General features: G+C 40.4%; 1 protein-coding gene across 1 annotated transcript in view; it reads right to left on the reverse strand.

The window, feature by feature from the left end:
* The window catches only part of LOC126456747 (transcription factor 15-like), a 52,059-nt gene extending 42,536 nt beyond the window's left edge, over window positions 1-9,523 (reverse strand). Inside the window, exon 1 of the mRNA XM_050092536.1 lies at window positions 8,853-9,523. The gene's annotated coding sequence lies outside the window, so the exon portion shown is untranslated. The remainder of the gene's footprint in view (window positions 1-8,852) is intronic.
* Window positions 9,524-12,520: the final 2,997 nt, after the last annotated feature.

Below are 12,520 nucleotides of genomic sequence, written 5' to 3' on the forward strand. Positions count from 1 at the left end.
TCCGCGAAATATAAGTTGGCGGCAGTAAAATTTTACTGCAGTCAGCCTCAAATGCTGGTTCTCTAAATTTCCTCAGTAGCGATCATGAAAAGAACGCCTCCTTTCCTCCAGAGTCTCCCACCCGAGTTCCTGAAGCTTTCCGTAACACTCGCGTGATGATCAAACCTACCACCAACAAATCTAGCAGCCCGCCTCTGAATTGCTTCTATGTCCTCCCTCAATCCGACCTGATAGGAATCCCAAACGCTCGAGCAGTACTCAAGAATAGGTCGTATTAGTGTTTTATAATCGGTCTCCTTTACAGATGAACCACATCTTCCCAAAATTCTACCAATGAACCGAGGACGACTAATCGCCTTCCCCACAACTGCCATTACATGCTTGTCCCACATCATATCGCTCTGCAATGTTACGCCCAAATATTTAATCGACGTGACTGTGTCAAGCGCAACACTACTAATGGAGTATTCAAACATTACGGGATTCTTTTTCCTATTCATCTGCATTAATTTACTTTTATCTATATTTAGACTTAGCTGCCATTCTTTACACCAGTCACAAATCCTGTCCAAGTCATGTTGTATCCTCCTACAGTCACTCGACGACGACACCTTCCCGTACACCACAGCATCATCAGCAAACAGCCGCACATTGCTATCCACACTTTCCAAAAGATCATTTATGTAGATAGAAAACAACAGCGGACCTACCACACTTCCCTGGGGCACTCCAGATGATACCCTCACCTCCGATGAACACTCACCATCGAGGGCAACGTACTGGGTTCTATTACTTAAGAAGTCTTCGAGCCACTCACATATTTGGGAACCAATCCCATATGCTCGTACCTTAGTTAGGAGTCTGCAGTGGGGCACCGAGTCAAACGCTTTCCGGAAGTCAAGGAATATGGGATCCGTCTGATACCCTTCATCCATAGTTCGCAATATATCATGTGAAAAGAGGGCGAGTTGCGTTTCGCAGGAGCGATGATTTCTAAAGCCGTGCTGATGCATGGATAGCAACTTCTCTGTCTCAAGGAAATTCATTATATTAAAACTGATAATATGTTCGAGAATTCTGCAACAAACCGATGTTAAGGATATTGGTCTGTAATTTTGAGGATCCGTCCTTCTACCCTTCTTGTATACAGGCGTCACCTGCGCTTTTTTCCAGTCGTTTGGGACTTTACGTTGGGCGAGAGATTCGCGACAAATGCAATCTAAGTAAGGAGCCAACGCAGTAGAGTACTCTCTGTAAAACCGAATTGGAATATCAGGACCTGGCGATTTATTTATTTTCAACCCATTCAGCTGCTTCCCAACCCCAGGGATTTCTATCACTATGTCCTCCATACGGGGATCTGTACGAGACTCAAACGGCGGTATGTTTGTACGATCCTCCTGCGTGAAAGATTTCTCAAATGCTAAATTTAAAATTTCAGCTTTCGTTTTGTTGTCTTTCGTTGCCAGGCCAGACTGATCGGCGAGTGACTGGATGGAAGCCTTCGACCCGCTTACCGATTTTACGTAAGACCAGAATTTCCTTGGGTTTTCAGCAAGATCTTTTGCTAAGGTATGACGGTGGTAGTGGTTGTATGCTTCGCGCGTCGCTCTTTTTACAGCAGCACGAATCTCTACTAACTTTTGCCTGTCCTCACTCTCCCGATCTTTCTTGTACCGCGCGTGCAACTGTCTTTGCTTCCTGAGCATTCTCCGAATTGCGCTGTTAAACCACGGTGGGTCTTTTCCGTCCGTAACCCACTTTTTCGGCACATACTTCTCCAATGCGTGATTTACAATGAGTTTAAAATTTGCCCATAATAAGACGTTAGATGTTTCTTATAGCACTCGGACTTTAATGCCAAATTATTATATTTTCGTCAGAACAACAAAAAATTTTGAAACTAATTTATTTCTTTGTTGACGTCATAATTTTAGTATACATGAATGATAACAACTCTTTTCGAATCTCTAATATTTTAGAAAATTTCTAGAGCGCTTCCAGAAACAATGTTGCTTGTGATTTGGCTGTTCAGATACAGAATCACAACATTAGGGGTACAACAATAATTTTAATCTGTCAAATTTCAGCCGTATAGTTTAGGTGTGGTTGTGTGAATAAAAGGCATGAAGGAATTCCCTCATCTGGCAACACTTCACGCGAATAGAAAACCTCAACAAATAAAGAAAAGGCCCTGGCTCAAATCCAAAAACAAAGATGTACTACTTTTTTTAGTTTTGTTTATTTCAGATCATAAATATTATTGTAAGTAATATTAAATGTGTCGTATCCAATACAAACAAAATAATGAGAGGAGCTAGAACGTAAGAAGCATGAAAATGATGAGATTGATGTGAATTTATTTCGTTAATTCGTTAGTTATTCCAATTTAAAATAACAGCAAGAGAAAACACAAGTAACAGTATAAGACGATTTATTAGATGAAGTATTATATTTTAGATAAAATTATGAGGTCAGATTGTTCAACTTAATAAAATAAATGGCAGTTTGCATCTCTTGTGCCATGAGTACAGTTCTCAACTGTGTGTTCACTTGAAAGTGTGCAATATTTTTACGATTCTTCGTTTAATACGAATCACCGATTTGATATAAAAGGTAAAAAAAAAAATTGTCGAACCCTTTTTAAATTAACAATCGTCTTCATAGAACAATATTTCTATTGTTTACGGTCGATGATACATATAAATAATCTATGAATGAGAAGCAGTAATGAATGAGAAGTAGTAATGAGGTGTGAAGCTTCACATGGGTGGAGGGGGGGGGGGGGGGGATTTCAGCTCTTAATAGTCTTGTGTTTCATGTCCTTACACGTTAGTATCATAAAGACATGTCTGCAAAAAATTTACTTCCTTCGAGTACTCACTTCATTTTCTGCAGGTCACATCCAGCTTGAAGTAAACGAACTAGTCTTCCCAATGTATTTGGCCGCTTCGGTACAGCAGTCAGGCTGTCTAAATGTCACCTTACGCCTTGTTAATAAACACCTTTGTTAATTTGCTTTACTGTATGACGTTCGGAAGTGATTTCTATGCAGCATGTATTTCAAAGAACCGACATTTCTCAGTAAAAATTTCCAATCTTTATTTCTTGTTAATTGGCCGCTGCATTAACAAGGAGGATTTAAATCGGCAGCACTTAGAACGGGAAGAAGTTCTTCGCGATACTATTTTTCGCGATTTCTCAACACTTCATTGACTGGTCCTTACTCTCCCTTATCTTGTGACACACAAACCCGAGTAGTGAATCCGTTTGCAAAAGCTGCATATTTATGATGCCTTCCTACACCTTACATGCTAATTGGAAATAGAATTCCGAATAAATCGTGATGCCACTCGCTTGGAAAATGCTACTCGGCACTATGAACGTCGAGTAATACGTACAAATACTTACATGCTTACAGATTCAGTCCATTTCTGTGTCCAACTTCGCTAACTTGTGCACGTCTTATCCACACCGTTTTCACTGTCAGATGGATATCGCACCCCTTAACGCAAGTAGATTACATTGCCTTCATTAAAGATGCGAATGACTAGTTGTTCGTATTTTTCTGTAGTGGATTAATTCATGCTGTTGTGGATTAATTCCTTTAGCCTCATCTTAGGCGGGTCCCCATAGACTGCTGTTTTGCTTTTACTCTCCTTTGGGAGAGCGTGTTAATTTCTGCATCCACATAGATAATCCGCAAGCCATTAGGCAGTGCATGGCGGTGGAAACTTCGTAGCAATATTACAGTTTAATTTTCGCATTCCTTTCGCATATTGATCGATGGAAAATGACTATCCACCTACCTCTGTACGCTCTCATCCCCCTTATCTTATTTCATCTCTACGGTAGATACACGATGGTGCCAGCATAATAATCGCACTACACTTTTGTTTTTAAATGTAGGTTCTCTGCATTTATCCGAAAGACTTTCAAGAGAATTAAATCGACTTTCTTTCGAGAATTTCCATGTAAGGACACCGACCATTTCTGATTCTCCTTCGCATGGGCTGTAGCGGCCTGTTACGAACCCAGCAACGCATTTCTGAATTGTCATGGCTGCTTGATGAGGACTGCAAACACTGGAATAATACCCTATAACTGTTCGCATTGGCGTCTTCTACGCAATTTTCTTTACTGATGCACTGCGCTTTCCCTGAATCCTTCCAAGAAATGATTATTCTCCCTACTATCTGTTCATGATTAGAATTGCGGGCAAGCGCAGTGCATCTGTAAAAGTGTTACCTGTAAGACGAAATTCTTATTACCGGAAGACACAGAGAAATAAGAAATCTAAGAATGGGTTACCTACAGCTCTACTATAAAATTTACTGTACCCTTATATCCTGAAATTTGAAATGTTAATATTAGATACAGCAATATAGATCTGTTCCAATAGTTTAATATTGCTAACTATCCAGGTAAATGTATACATTTTTCTCGAAAACTCCAGTACACATACAGCGTACTGCAATACCAACTGTTATCTTGCAGATAAACACAGCATTTGTGATACAGAGAGGCGGACAGTGGAAGGAGGCATGTTGGGAATAGTGATAACACACAGAAAGTTAAGTAAATGATCAAGAGAAAGACAGGTGCAGAGCGTGTCACAGTGATATTTGTTCGAAGTGAGCTGGGCTTGTAAGATTTTTGCCGGATGCTCGGGATTAAAAAATGCTATAGTGTAGTGCGCTACGGAAGACGGATAGATGACATCCAGAGACCGTCAAGTCATATTCGATTGCGTAGCGCTGATGATCGCAAAATTTGGAAACAGCACACACCTCAATCCAGCTGCAAAAATATAAAAAAAGTGACTAAAACAGATTGATGTGTTAGTGATAATACGAATAACATTCAAAAAATATTGGCGGATGATCAACATGAACAACCACACGAGATTGTTTGTGTAAAAGTAGTGAATGAAGAGACAGGATTTTTACATGTGAATGCTTGGCTGCGGGATGCTTTTGAGTTCAGTGTGAAGCTCAAGAACTGCCTGTCGGCAGTTGTAGGATTACTATACACCTACCATGTTCGATTTATACAAACAAGCGTGGAAATGGTCACGAATATATAGTAAAATGTTATGAATTCGGCTTCTTCAACACCTGAGACTTAATGGTGACACTTCGCAATATTTATCAAGCATATTTCTGGAAGATGATACCATATCAGTCGTTCATAGAATAACACGCTGTCGGCTCTGAAGTGAGAGGCTTAAACATTGAACTGCTAGTTTTCAACAAGCGCTTGTATGAACAGGAAGTGTGGAGAACAAAAACAAATCATGTTTTCAAACAACTGTTTACTTTATTACATCATTATCTTATTTGCTCCGGGCAACATGAACTTTTAGAAACCCTCTCTTAGATAAGACGTGAATCATTCAGAAAATCAAAAATTCTGACTCCTTTCACTATATATGCCTCCTTGGTGACAATTGTAATCATCTGTATTGCTAATCAAACTTCGTAGTAAGAAATTGCACTTTATTTTGCTTTTACATTGAAGGGAAATTCTTTGTAGAATGTTTCCATATGATTGGAATGCGAAAGTAATTGATCCGCGAATATTATTCGACAGCAGAAGGCCACCTGCCAGCAATGGGTTTCATCTTCTCTCTTCCTTTCATTCCGTACCTAACTCAAATACAAATATTGGTCAAAGCGTTCCGCACGAGTCAGTAACACATCTGACATTTCGCCAGCAGGCCGGAAGAGAATAGTGAAAAGTCACATCTACTTGACTTCAGTTAGAGGATATATGGAAGCAGCTTCTGTAGAAAATAAGCCCATTTGTATGGTTTTTTTTTTAGGAGATCTGCACAGGACCGAGAAAGGTAGCTATATGTCACTACACCAGTCCCAGCCTGTCCATCCAAACTCTAGTTTTACATGCTTTCTCTAAATCATGTAAGACAGAAACAGCCAGAGTAGCTCTAAAAAATACAGGAGCGATTCATCATTCATTCTTGTCTAATACGAGCTTGTGTTTCGTCTCGGTGACTAACACACTTTAATACGCCTTCATTCCTTCCGTTTGTGATAGCAATAGCAGTTTTCAGTTGCCTGCCCGAAACGGTTCCGCCGACCTTGTGACCGAGCGGTTCTAGGCGCGTCACTCCAGAACCGCGCTGCTGTCAGGGTCGCAGGTTCGAATCCTGCCTCGGGCATGGCTGTGTGTGATGTCCTTAGGTTAGCTGGGTTTAAGTAGTTCTAAGTCTAGGGGACTGATGACCTCAGATGTTAAGTCTCAGTGATTGGAGCCATTTTTGAACCATTTGAATTTGAAACGTTTCCAGGGTATTTGATGTTATCGTAAATCCTATGCTGATCTAAGAAATTTTGGTTTCTGACTTCCTCCCAAGGACTGCGTGCAGATTCTTACAGTATGAATATGCTCTCGACACATAAAATGAGCATAAACTGCCAGTATGACCATTAAGGTCGGCCAGCGCTGTGTGTCGATTGCTATCAGGAGTGTGGTTACAATCTCGCTGTTCGATGGACCAGTGAACTTTTCAGACTGCCCGTGTCCAGTATACGTCATTTGCTAAGAACGTGAAAATTTCATGCATTCCAATATGTCTGACTACCAACAGGAGTCATTCATATGAATTTAACATTTGTTAAGCTATGCAGGAGTGTCGCAAACAGCCTGATATGCTTGTGAGCGTGTTGCAGTGTACGCTGTGATGGGAAATAATTATTAAGGAAAAATGTCCTACTTTGCACCGTTTCCGAGTTAATTAACACTGAAGTTAGCCAGTCAGCCGTAGCGCGCGCAGATTCAAGCGGCCCGCCAGACACAATATGTGTCAGTTGTTCTCGCAGAGCACATGACAGCACACGAGACTGCTCTGCCTTTGGTTCGGGATCGATCCTGACTACCATCTTAAATCCAGTTTTTCTGTGCTCTCTTGTTCGGTTTTAGCTAAGCAAACAGAGAACACGTTTGGCGACACCGTTTTTAGTGGGACGCTTGAATTTGATAGCGCAACGGTATGACTGGTTAACTTGAATTGTAATTAACTCGGAAACGGCACAACAAATCTAGAGTTTTTCGTAAGTTATTTCTCAAAAATACGTACACTGCAAAACACTTACAAGCTTTTCAGACTGTTTCTGACCACCCTGTATAATATTAAGAGTACGTAGATATAACGAACATAATATATGAAGAATCCTGTTGGTACATGTCCCAAACAATTGTGACTCTGGACAGGCAATATGGAAAACTGAGTTCGTAAATAAATACCTAAAATAATTTTACTCATTTTGACGCTGGATATCCATATACTTGAATGAATTGAAACAACTTCACGAAGTCTTTTAAAGCAGGAAATGCTGTTGTACAGATGTCCTCTCCTAAGCCTCCCCCCCCCCCCCCCAATCTTCCTTGTAATGTTTGGTTGATAACGTTACACATGAAAGACTAGTGCACGGGCAAAGAAATCTATTTTGGACACTTTAAAAGTAAAAACGTTCGTGATATGCTACAATACTTTAATGTGAGAGAAATCAAGCACTCGACTACATAACTCAATAGTACAAACAGTGACACAGTGAGGTTGTCTTGATTAGTTCTTATCTTTGTATGACTGAGTGTACGGAAAATTTCGCTCCAGGATTTGTGACCGAATATATATATGCTTCGTATTATTATCGAGTAGCGTATGTGAGACACTGCTTAACATGCCTTTAAATGCGGCAAATACATACTGCGAATTTTTCTTTTTTTATAATTCAGAAAGCTCACTGAAATATAAAACACAGACAACAGCCCAAGTGAGTTCTCAGTACTACTGAGATTACTTGAAAAATATGATCGGTGCAGATTCGGAGATTTCTTCTACGTCTTGAGGGAGAAAGGAACAAGTATAAATTTGAGGAGGTGCTTTTTAAGTAAATGTCTGAAGTTATTTTTCCGTTGAGGTACTTTTCCTTATATTCGTACGCTTTACTTACGTTCCTTCTCAACCAACAATCTGTAAAATCATTTTACTTGAGATACCTTCCTGATGCATTACTGACTTTTTATCCTAAGACTTTAGTAAGACTCTTCAAAATTTGTCATAATAACGATTCTTTCGTCTACTTTCACATTAGTAGAAGTGCTTCCCTTCAGAGAGATGCACCTGAACAACCTTATCAGAAATTAAAAAAAAAAAAAGTACATTTGTCGGTAAATTCACTTAAAGATGTGGATTACACACTTAATTTATATTATTTTAATTCTAATACTGATTCAGTGAAGCATCAATTCCTGCCGTAGTGGTCCGACAGAAGTAAACAGCACGACTCTTACGTGAGAGTTCTTGTTATACGCAACGGAAGGAGATGTGAAATCGATTCATAATTTTTTACGGTGAGTAACTCCCTACGCGTAGTTGCGTGAAGTGAAACACTTATTGCTAATTAAGATGATATAATTCTCTATGGATTCGTCAAAATGTGTGTCTAATTTACAGTTATTCAGCAGTTTTTGACGAAAAGGATCGGTGATCATGAGTCCGTAGTTTTTCATATTAAAATTTCGTCTGTAGTTTTCATTCTAATATAAGTTAATTTTTTTATTATAACTCTATTTAACTGTTAATCTAATTTTTAATATCTTTTTAGTATCAAAAATATTTTCGTACATTTACACACACTGGAAACTTAACTTTATTCTGTGTTTTACAGAGAGATGTTAAAGGTTCATTGAGCAACTAGGGTATTTGTGCGTTGTAAACGACGTTTTCTTTAAGAGTAAATGCAACATCGTTAGAAAAACGATACTACAGTGTAAATACTGTACAATACAGATGAAATGAGAAACTTGTGTTATAAAAGAACACTTACCTTAAAATGATTTCGCTGACTGCCCTGGCCACTAATACACATGAAATGTGACAGTAAGTGGCGGAATGACCGCGGTACAGTTCAGATATTTTTGGTGCGTTCTTGTCGGCTACAGTACAAATTCGATTCAGACTGGTCGCTGATCAGTTACTATGGCGGATTGATTTTGTTAACAAGTACTCTTGGCAGCGACATTACAGTAAAGCACGTCATACACAACTCTTATAACGGATATTGAGCAGGCTGTGGAAGACTGTACTTTCCAATGTCAATCATATATTTTTGACTGCTGAGTACTGACACAGAGCAAGCGTTCCGTAGAAGTTATTATTTGCATGGTTTCTAGTTTTCAGATTATACGAAAAAATTTTTTTTCACCATGAATGTCAATAAATCCTTCGTTTGAGGTCTCATCACATCATTTTGGAGTGAAAAAGAGTTGAGCCAAATGAGATCCACAGTTCGCTGACGCAGGAACCTGTAATCCGATTGTCAGTATGATTAAGCGGGTGTCATGTCGATGATTCCGTATTATTGAAACGTAAGTGGCCGTGTACGAGAGTTCGTGTTCTAACCACGCATAGAAGTCTCCAAGTGGCACCTGCGGCCCTCCGCAACGCGACGCACGGGCGCTCCTGCGACGTCTGCAGCACGTGTGGCCGTGGCGCCTGCCCCAGCGGCACTGCCGGCCGGCCGGCCCGCCGCACGCGCCGGCGTCTGCCCGGTCCAGGGAGGCGCGCCTCCCCACCCTGTCCAGCGGTAGAAGAGGCAGCGCCTCCAGCCAGCTGGAGCTACCAGCTACCAGCCGCTGGGCACGAGCCGCGCAGGCTTCGCCGCCGTTAACTGTTACCGTTACGAGACTGTTAACCGCACATAGACGACCACTCCGCAAAATTTATCGCTCTTGCGTTGTATTTGATTTTCAGCGTTTCTTAACTTGGCAGAAAAAACACCGAATACTCATTTCCTCGTCGCTTTTCCGTAGTACGCTCATAACTACGTTTTCCAATCTTTGACGTATCAACTGAGACCACGTAACAACTTCAGTTTCTCTTGTTTCTTTGTCGTTTCCAATGTTTTTCAGTAGTCCTTCATTTTCTACCGGATTTGTCTTTTCATTTCTAGCGTCCATCTTGTCCCTGATTTCTTGTACTTTCGCCTTCTCTTATTTCTACCGTTTCTATCCAACAATTATCGTTTTAAAATGTCAGTGGTATTCATTATGGCAACAACTGTCATACTTATAATCAATAATATTTTGTGAAGTTATCAGCGAGGGATTTCGTTATTTATATTTCACGCGTTGCTGTACTTTATACTTTTCTCTTACTTTCTTCTGAAGCCTTAAGGTGGGTAGGACATCAAACGGGCCGACTTGGAGCAGGAGAGGCAACACAGGACATTTTAATTTCCTGTGTCTATACTTTTACAAATAAATTCATTAAACTTTGTCAGCATCACCAGGAAGGATTCAGGATTCACACCCATTGCAGTGGAAGTTCGAAAACATAACAAAATAAATTTTTTTACGTGCGAAATTTCATCATTTTTTTTCTCTTACTAATGGCTGCATTTGTTGCTATAAGTACACTTTTCTTCATAAGTTAGAGAGATTCTTCGATGAATTTTGCACAGCATACATACCATACTCATAGCTGTATGAAACTCCAGAATTTATTTAATTTATGAAAAAGGAAATGAGCTGTTATATTTTAAACTTCATGTTTAGAAAAAACACAAATTTTATAGTTTATTACCTCAATTTCTACCACAGTTTTTAATAGATTTGGAAAATTCCAGAGTTTCATACACCTGTAAGTATGGTTTGTATGCTGTGCAAAATTCATCGAAGAATCTCTCTTACTCATGAAGAAAAGTGTACCTACAGCAACAAATGCTGCCATTAGTAAGTGAAAAAAATGAAGAAATTTCACATGTAAAAAAAAAAAAATATTTCGTTAGTTTTCGAACTTCCACTGTTAAGAGTGTGAATTCGGAATCCTTCCTGGTCATGCTGACAAAGTTTTATGAATGTATTTTTAAAAGTATAGACAGTCGAAATTAAAATGTTCGGACCGTTTGACGTCCTACCCCCCTTAACTCAAGTTAGGTATGTGTTTTTACCGTCATCATTCAAAGAACTTAAGGTAATGAAGTAAGTTTTTTTCCTTACTGGAACGCAATATCCAGCACAGAGAAAATCTGCACGATAGAGGAACAGAAACGCTTTCCCTGTCACAGATACATCCGCTGATTCAGGTGCCCGTAACGGTTTTATGCTATCCGCAATGCCTTCAAAACCCACAAATTATTATTAAAAATGAACAGGACCTTTTCGTAGAAAATTTAATCTAGTTAAATTCTGTACTGGGCAACGGCCTTGCCGCAGTGGATACACCGGTTCCCGTGAGACCACCGAAGTTAAGCGCTGTCGGCGTGGCCGGCACTTGGATGGGTGACCATCAAGGCCGCCGTGTGCTGTTGCCATTTTTCTGGGTGCACTCAGCCTCGTGATGCTAATTGAGGGGCAACGATCGGGAGAGCGGTGTGTTGACCACACGCCCCTTCCATCCGCATCCTCACCTGAGGATGACACTGCGGTCAGAAGGTCTCGATGGGTCACTTGGGGCCTGAAGACGGAGTGATTAAATTCTGTACTGGCATACGTTGCATTTTCTTCTTGAATAATAGAGTAACTATGGCCTCAAGCGAAAACGTATCCCAGTGCAAAATTTAACTGCTATAAACTTCCTGCAAAAAGAATCTATTCATTTTTTTCTGAGGGACTAATACACTGAAGCGCCAAAGAAACTACTATAGACTTGCATATTCAAATTCAGAGATATGCAAAGAGGCAGAATACGGCGCTGCGGTCGGAAACAACTATATAAGACAACAAGTGTCTGGCGCAGTTGCTAGGTCGGTTACTGCTACTACAGCGACAGGGTATCAAGATTTAAGGGGAGGTTTACTACCTTTTGGTTCAAAAAATCTATTTTTTTTAATTGCATTTTTGGATCCATAAAAGTGTTTAGAATCCACCCCTGAAACGGTTTTTCCGAATACGGAACGGAAATGTTTGTTATTCGTGGTTGAACAAAAAAATGCACCTGCCTGAAATTGGCCTTTTTCAATCACCTGTTTTTTTCTTTCGGAAGACGAGTTATTGTACCGGTGCTTGGGAGGAAACGGAAGTTTGAACGCGTGTGTCTGGGAGTTAGCTCCCAAGCATTTGCATTCTCGTGCAAAGACTGTGGAGAATGCGACTTTCCTGCCAGTGAGCAGCTTCAACGAAGGGTATTCATAAATTATGAAGACCATGGCAACGATGGATGTCGCCCTGGGACTCTATTCGACGCATTTCGCCAAGCATTCGGACGACCACCGCATTCAAGCTGCCGAAAACCGCTTGTCACCGGCTGTACGAGCGGCTCTGGAGCAGCGCAGGATGGCCCAGATCAACCAGAACGCCCTCTGTGAGGAGTAGGAAGGACTAGTTCATGGACCCGGAATAACATATTGAACGCAAGAACGCGTTTTTCTCGAAATGTATTTATAGAGCGGTATGGTAACTTCAAATCTACTGAACCGATTGGCATGATTCTTTGTTTCCGACGAAGTTATCTAAATTGTCTAGGAGTTGTACCACTTTTATTCCGATCCATCAA

Source organism: Schistocerca serialis, chromosome 1, assembly GCF_023864345.2.
Source record: "Schistocerca serialis cubense isolate TAMUIC-IGC-003099 chromosome 1, iqSchSeri2.2, whole genome shotgun sequence".
NCBI lineage: Eukaryota > Metazoa > Arthropoda > Insecta > Orthoptera > Acrididae > Schistocerca > Schistocerca serialis.